At 42.5% G+C, this 8,808-nt stretch overlaps 1 protein-coding gene across 1 annotated transcript in view; it reads left to right on the plus strand.

Moving 5' to 3' along the window:
- Greb1l (GREB1 like retinoic acid receptor coactivator) overlaps positions 1-8,808 on the plus strand; it is a 254,622-nt gene that overhangs the window by 91,584 nt on the left and 154,230 nt on the right. The window lies entirely within an intron of this gene.

The raw sequence follows: 8,808 nt of genomic DNA on the forward strand, positions 1-8,808 counted from the left end.
TCTTGAACTCACAGAGATCCGCCTGCCTCCTTTTCCCTAGTGCTGGGATTAAAGGTGTGTGCCACCACTGCCTGACTGTACTCTGCCTCTTAAATGATGCATACTAGCTGACTCAAGGTCTATTGAACAGAAAGAAATGAAACAATGTCTTTGGGGACATACTTAGTAGAAGGTTACTTGTCTCTAGACTATTGTCAGATTTCTATAAAAGAAGAAGTCTGTTCCTGCTGGGTGAATTATCACTTCTAGAACTTGTCATTGCAAACTGCCATTTTGTTTTTTACATAAAGGAAAGCTTGCATCTGCAGCAAAACCAGTTTCATTTCTTGGCTTAGTCCACTATAATCATCCATTTTTCTCTTCCATCCAAGTACTTACATAGGTAGTTGAGTGTTCCCAACACTCAAATGTTTAGCATGCGTAGGCACACACACAACTAGGATTATGTACAAGAATATTCAGTAATAGCACAGTGTCTATTGTTTTAGTGACTCTTAGTATAGGACACCAGTCTGATGGGGGAGAGTCTTTTGTGTTAATTTCATTGGTTAAATAAAGAGACTGCCTTGGCCCTTTGATAGGACAGAAAATTAGGTAGGCAGAGTAAGCAGAACAGAATGCTGGGAGAAAGAAGCCGAGTCAGGCAGTCGCCATGATTCTCCCACTCCAGACAGACGCAGGTTAAGATCTTTCCTGGTAAGCCACCTTGTGGTGTTACACACATTATTAGAAATGGGTTAAAGCAAGATGTGAGAATTAGCCAATAAGAGGCTGGAACTAATGGGCCAGGCAGTGTTCAAAAGAATACAGTTTCCGTGTAATTATTTCAGGTAAAGCTAGCCGGGTGGCGGGACACAGCCCGCTGCTCCACACTACTACAGAGTGGCCATTCCTCATACTGCAGAGTGGCGCTCACATCTTGCTTTAACCCATTTCTAATAATGTGTGGTTAAATTTTATTTAACCAATGAAATTAAAACAAAACAGAAGACTCTCCCCCATCACCAGGTCATATGTTTTTCTACTAGGTTTGAGATTAGATTTTCAGTAACTTACTGCTTTAGACATTTCTACCATGCCTTTTCTGGAGCCCCAGTAGTTTTAAGTACAAATTAGCTATCTTGTTACACAGGAAACAGTCATTAAGATAGATTTTAATATCATCTAATATTAGTAATAGTTTTGTAGTTAATTATAACATTCTTATGTTCAGATTCGGGGTGTGTGTATGTGTGTGTGTGTGTGTGTGTGTGTGTGTGTGTGTGTGTAGAACAAAGATCATGTCTGGTGTCTTTTTATATTGTTCTCCACCATTCTTTTGAGATAGGGTCTCATAGAACCTGGAGTTGACCAATTGGCTAGTCCCAGGAGATCCGCCTGTCTCCGTCCCTGCTATCCTAGGATTACAGAGCTGTGAATCTAACACAGAAAAGCCTGGCTTCTTTTTTTTTTAATTTTAATTTATTTATTTATTGAGGATGTCTGCCCCCTCCCCGCCACCGCCTCCCATTTCCCTCCCCCTCCCCCGATTAAGTCCCTCTCCCTCATCAGCTTGAAGAGCCATCAGGGTTCCCTGACCTGTGGGAAGTCCAAGGACCGCCCACCTCCATCCAGGTTTAGTAAGTTGAGCATCCAAACCGCCCAGGCCCCCCCAAAGCCAGCACATGCAGTAGGATCAAAAACCCATTGCCCTTGTTCTTGAGTTCTCTGTAGTCCTCATTGTCCGCTATGTTCAGCAAGTCCGGTTTTATCCCATGCTTTTTCAGACTCAGGCCAGCTGGCCTTGGTGAATTCCCGAAAGAACATCCCCATTGTCTCAGAATGTGGGTGTACCCCTCGCAGTCCTGAGTTCCTTGCTCGTGCTCCCCCTCCTTCTGCTCCTGATTTGGACCTTGAGATTTCTGTCCGGTGCTCCAATTTGGGTCTCTGTCTCTGTCTCCTTTCATCGCCTGATGAAGGTTAATATTCAGGGGGATGCCTATATGTTTGTCTTTGGATTCACCTTCTTATTTAGCTTCTCTAGGATTGCAAATTATAAGCTCACTGTCCTTTAATTATGAAAGCCTGGCTTCTTATGTCAGTGCTAAGAATCTGAACTTGGGTCTTCATGCTTGTAGCTGACACTCCACTGAGCCGTTTTCCCAGTCCAGAGAGTGTTTACATAGCCAAGATCAATTGAGAAGTTTTTGTTTTCTTGTTTGTTTGCCTTTGAGATAAACTCATGCTGTGTTGCTCCAGCTGCCTTGGATCTCCTCCAGCTTCAGCCTCCCCAGAAACTGGGTAGTGTCACCTGGATGCCTGTCTAGGTGCCTTACTTCACATCTGATAGCAATAATTAGGTTAATAAACTTCAGCACTTGAGTTTTGAAAAATATCAGAACTTTAATTATTTTCCATTCTAGTTTTGGATGTTTGAAGATAATAAACCAAAGTGATAATTTTCATGAAATAGCCACAACTTTTTAAAATTTAATTGCAAAAAAAGTGAAAGTCCAGGGGTCAATGGCTGCACTCCCCCTCTCCCCATTCCTTTTTCAAGAGGGGACGTGATGGTTCTATAAAGGAAAAACACCCCATTATATTCCTCTTGTACTGTCCTTTAGCTGACCTTTGAGAGGACTGCAGTGAAAACTGAAGATAATTCATCTGGATGACATAGAACATGTGAAGAAGAGACAGTTTATTAATTAATAAAAATACAGCCAGTTAGAGAAAATGTTTCTCTTTGTCTTCCTGACCCTGCTTTCAAAAGCCAGTGGTCAATTCCTTGCCCACCAGCTGAACAGACTCAATAGAGGAGCACTTGGGTTTTTTCCTTTCTAAACCCTTGCTGAGTTTTTGCCACTACATAAAAGTGGTCATTTGTACCTAAAATACCTTACGCCATTAATCTTGGTGATGGTGTCCTCATGTCCCTGTGATAAGCAGGACATTGCATTTTTAAGATGGGTGTATAATGTGTTATGAGTGGGGAAGGTAATTTAATAATTTGTAAAGTGGACTGTTTAATAATGAATACCTAATTGAAATATCAGTAATTGGTGTGTCTTAAATTTAGGACAGTGTGCTTTATTTTATGTTACTCAGTAGTATATAATACCTTCAGCATGAGAGGAACGTTTCCATACTGGTTTATAAAGTTTTTAAAGATTCTGTAGGTCTCTGAACATATACCAAGAAAGCCTTCATTCTAGAAATAAATTGTTTGTTAGTCCAAAATCACAGGGGAAAAGATGGCCCAAGGACAAATGATGTTTTCTTTAGTGACTTGAAATATGAAAACCCTATCACTTGGCTGCTTCGTCACAGTGATTAAAAAGGAAAACAAGCTAACTTAAAATGGGAGGGCTTCTCAGCTACCGGCTGTGGGAATGAGTCATTTCAAGACCTTGACTGTTTGCAGTCCCTGTAGTATGTTTTGTGTTTCATAAAATAACCTCCTTAGTATGTTATTCTCCATCTGAACAGGGCAAGAATACAAGAAGAGCAAGGCTACGTTGACCTCTCCTGAGAGTCCCATGATTTGCAGGTTTCAAAGGTTAAACTAACTGCAGGCGATATGTAATCATTAGTGCCTTGCTACCTTTTAGATCCTCTGAAAACCACACTTGCCGACTTTGCTTGTGAAGAGGGGAGTAATTACTGGACATTTTGGGACCACAAGCAGTCGGCTTTCTTTCTAGCAGAAACAAACAATGTTTGGCTCTTCAGAGGTGCTGCGCAGCTTCCTCTCCTGGGAGTTTGCATGCTCACCTCCCTGTGTGTGTCAACAGTCCTCTCCTTCAGGTGACTCCTGCAGCCAGCCAAGCAAATAACACCCTTAACACATGGAAACATCACATGACAGTAAACCCAGCCTCCCACTCAACTCTCAGCCATGCAGCCAGAGGATCCTTGGCAATAATGTCAGAAAATGTGAGTAAACAATGAATCTGGCTGTGCCCCGTCCACTGAGTGAGGTAATGTTTACTTATATATTTATTCCTGTGTCGCTCAGGGTGACTAACTTTTCAGTGTATTCATTCAGCGATTCTTGTATGGCTTACAGTAACTTGGGCAGCACCGAACAGGCAGTAATGCCATGGTTTCTAACGCACACTACTTGCAATCAACATTTATCTTTGCGGCCTCCCCATATGTCTTTCTGCTCTTGCTTCTACCCTTCTGTGCTGCTGGACCACTTTCCTCAGCTCCTGTCATTTCCACTGTCCCCTTCTCTAGCAAAGCACTTTAGTATCGAGTGCTTAGTAATACTGTCAGTTTTCTGCTCAGTCTTTCCATGAATAAGGATGCCTAGTGTCTTGTAAAGCGTCCTCTACTTCAGAATCCAGACGTGATGCTTCTTGTACTGTTGAACAGTCTACTGATGCCCCTAGGAACATGGACCTTTCATGTAAAGCCAGATTTAGTTATGACCCCTGAGAACTTTCGTCAAAGCCTGAGCCTGAACATTGCATCTTCTCCAGTAACTAACAAAATGCTTGATCTCTTGACTCCGTTTGAATTCTCTGCTGTTTGTTTTTCACATGCTAATGGGTTGCGTTAGGTTTTATGGCTGAAACTCTAGTTGATAAGCAGGTATGTAATGGTGTTTAATGCCCAGTTCCCTACCAGGGAGAAAACAGTACAGGCCAACTGTCACGGGTTAGTAAGAAACTTGGACTAGGAGTTACTGTTGCTAGTGCTTAGTGGCCTTAGTGACTCTCCTGTGCTCCTGGGACCTCCTCTTCAGAGCTCTGAACAGAATCAAGGAGCAGCAAGAGCCTTAGCAAGCATTGGAATTAACATACCCCCATTTTCTCAGCTTTAGACCAAGGCAGTTGGGAAGTCTATTATTTTCATGAGTTTTTCTTTGAGCAACCTAAGATTATCAGCTTTTATAAAGTGCTGCACCCCGGATGTTTCTGTGTCCTCACTTCTATTCTTCCTGCCCATTACAGTGAACACTGGTGACAAGCCCCAAGTGCAGCTTCTCTCTGAAGTGGTATGAGTTTATTTATTTGTTTATGTATGTAGCTTTGCTTCCTTTGTTTCAGTTCAAGTCAAACTCTCAACCCCCATTCACAGCATCTGAGCTGTAGGAAGGTAACTACAGCCCCACCACAGCAGCCACTCAGGTAGCAGGGGACAGAGAAACAAACAAACAAACAAACAAACTGGCAGAACAATTGAGTGTCAGCTTTGCTGCTTCTGCTTGTGGTGATCTGATTAAGAGATAATGTGCACAAAGAACTTTAGAGAATAAAGCCCAACACCTCCTGTAGATAGGGAACTACACCTGGAAGGATTTTAACTGCCCAAGGTGATCCACAGCCATTATTCTGGGGGTATTTGAGGTGTGTTTCCATTCCACAGCTTACTGCCTATTCTAAGGAGTGGAACACAATTCATAGCGCTCCTCATTGCTCCGCCTCCTGGCACAGCACACATCATGCCGCTTTGGGTCCAGCCTCTTGGCTACCAAGGAGTGAGGGAGAAACAGCTGGAAAAACAGAAAGCTGTAAGGACATCTGAGAAATACAGTAGTTGCTGGCATCTGTAGGATAGATCTGTGACGAAACAGAAAAGACCAGAGACTATAGCTCTGGTAACATTTCTTCTTAGAAAGTTTGTAGAAGACACTTGTGCCCTTCTTTCACAATGTACTTCATATATGGCTCAGCCTGAACTCTTTATTCCGTGCTCCTCTTGCTATCGAATGCTAGGAAGATTGACTTACTATCATTTTGAACCCAAGTAGGATAGGAGAAGCCAGGCAGCTTTTTTGAATTTAAACTCAGTTAATTTCTTTCCCATTTTTTGAATATAAATAAGTCCGAATGTTCACCTGGCTGGAAAGTCTAGGCAGCACCAGTCTCTTAGGTGTGAACTGGCCGTCATGTCAGTGTAGCCCTGCTTAGAACCTGTTAGATTTGACATAGCAAAAACATCTTTCAGAGGAAGGTGGGAACTGAACTGCTTTTGTTCTCAGTGTTAAAGTAAAACTGGGACCTATGATGTGAAATTCCTTTTCTGAAAGTAGAAATTGCAAATGAGTTTTCTCATTATTATTATTCAGTTTTGACTTTGGGGGATCTTTTTGTTTTTACTTTTTTAAATTTTTTCTTTTGTTCTTTTTGTTGTTGTTGTTTTGGTAGTGTTTTTTGTCTAGTTTATTTATTTATGTGTGAGTGTTCTATCTGCATGTATGCCTGCACTCCAGAAGAGGGCATCAGATCCCATTAGAGATGGCTGTGAGCCACCATGTGGTTGCTGGGAATTGAACCCAGGTCCTCTGGAAGAGCAACCAATACTCTTAGCCACTGAGCCATTTTTCCAGCCCAATTTTGAGGATTCTTTAAAATGTCAGACATGGGGCTGGAGAGAGGCCTCAGTGGTTACAGCATATGTTGCTCTTCCAGGGAACCCTCCCTGGTTCTGTGTACAGCACATAGTAGCTCAAAGCTATGTGCAATTTCAGTTTCAGGGTCTAACATCCTATTCTGGCTTCCACAGGCACCAAGCACACACATGGTACGCATACATACAAGCAGGCAAAACACACATACACATAAAAATACATCTTGAAAGAAATCAAATTATCAGACCATTTTTGTCTGTGTCTCACAATAAATTTTTTTGGATTTCACAGTGAACGACGGACCATGTAACTGAAAACGGTGAATGCGGGCTGCTCGATCTGGTGCTATACCTCCCCTAATTACCACTGAAGATGTTTGAATGTTTCTAATCTAGGTTTAAAACAACACTCTTGAGTAGTGTGGGCATAAATTGAAATATGCATATCTCCAATTTTAAAGTCACTACTGACCTTTAAAATGTTAGCCATATTAAAAGAGGAAAGCAGCCTGGTGGTGGTGGCACACACCTTCAATCCCAGCATTCCAGAGGCAGAGGCAGGCGGATCTCTTGAGTTTGAGGCCAGCCTGCTCTACAAAATGAGTTTCAGGGCTACACAATGAAACCCTGTCCCAAAAATACCAAAAAGCCAACCAACCAAACAAAGAGAGGACAAAGCAGAGAATTTCAGTCCTGAGCAACCACTGTCAGTCCCTCTGTCAGGTCTCCTAGCAGACACAACTTAGAATGAAAAATAATAACAATCACATTTAAACACCTGAGGGTCTAATGAAGGTCATTTTCTAAAGTCTCAAAATGGCTTTACTCTCTAACTTGTCTCTCCTGTGGCTTTAAGCTGACCTGTCTTCAGACCCTCAGCTCCAGCAGTGGCATCCACTTGGAATGCTGCCTTTTGTCTACCAGGCTCAGGCGCTGCTGCCTCTGCTCCTTTGGTTCTTTACCGACGTGATTTGTCCTCCTTGGCTCTGCCGGTAGCTGTGCTTCTTTATGAGAGGGGATTTACAATGGGACCCCGGGGCTGTTAGCCACAGGGATTTGGGGTTTTTGTTTGGTTTTGTTTTTTGTCTTTCAAAAGAGTGAGGAAGATGGTCCTCTAGGTTTGCTAATCATCTTTGTTTTCATTTACTGTAATTTTAGCAGTTGGTTTACTAACTCTGGCATGAAAACACAAATATTTTTGTTGAGGAGTTAGAATGTTTTATCCCCCAGCCCTTCATGCTAATCACTAGAGTTGTTTATTTGTGAATCCTGAAAGAGCAAAATGAAAGCACTGTTTAAATTCAACCAACTGGCATTCCACCTTCATCTGGTTTTGCCTTTCAAGAGATTTTTCTCCCCTTACCATTTTGGTTGTTTAAAAAAGTGTAAGGCTGAGAGCCTTGGACTCTGGTCCCAACCCTGCTTTTTAGTCCTTCAATGATCTTGGGTCTCTCATTTGAAAAAGGGGGCGAGGCATTGTGTTAACAAGATTCACAAGGATATTTTATGTTTCTCCTTGTTGCTTTTTATTACCTAAATGAACTGAAGTACCCAATCATTGGATTTTTTTAAAAGAAACTTGCATCTAATAAAAATATTTTAGCTAGCAGACAAAACAGTAACTAAATAGTAAACAAAATGTGCTCATGCGAGTGATAGTGCCTTGTAGATGACCCAATTTTACAGAGAGAAGAATTCGATCGTTCCCAATAGGAGAATAAGAACTGTTTCACAGCAGACAAGGTTTCTCTGTAGCTTTGGAGCGTATCCCGGAACTAGCTCTTGTAGACCAGGCTAGCATCAAACTCACAGAGATCTGCCTGCCTCTGCCTCCCAAGTGCTGGGATTAAAGGCGTGCACCACCACCGCCTGACAAGAACTTGTGTTTTAATTGTAGGTCAGAAGGTATTGGTCTTCCTGGACTCATGGAATCAGCAATTATTGGGCTCAAGTCCTTGAATTTTGCAAGTGAAGGTTCAAGAGGTCCACAAGTACCAAGTGATCCATGGTCACTGTTAATAGAGCCCCGACTCTAAGACAAAATGGGCTGTGCTGTGTGGAGGCTTCCTCCCTGACTCACAATGAGAGTCAGAATGACAGGTTGATGGTAGTGCACAGTTAGTGAGCCTCTTTGATGTAGCCACCAGAATATTATCAACCCAATACCACAGATACTTAAAGACAGTGCTCTGTAAACCACACTGTAGTGCAGTGAGACCACTATAAAGACATGGAACCACAGCTTCTCTTGTAAGAGTCTCTGGGATATCCTGTAGGGGGCTATAACAATAAAAACCAGAAACAAAAGCCAGAAGATGGTGGCACACTCCTTTAATCCCAGTGCAGGTGGATCTCTGAGTTCCAGGCCAGCCTGGTCCACAGAGTGAGTTCCAGGACAGCAAGGGCTATGTAGAGAAACCCTGCCTTGACTCCTCCGCCCCCCAGAACACACACACACACACACACACA

The sequence above is a fragment of the Microtus ochrogaster genome, chromosome 18 (genome assembly GCF_000317375.1).
Source record: "Microtus ochrogaster isolate Prairie Vole_2 chromosome 18, MicOch1.0, whole genome shotgun sequence".
NCBI classification, from domain to species: Eukaryota; Metazoa; Chordata; class Mammalia; order Rodentia; family Cricetidae; genus Microtus; species Microtus ochrogaster.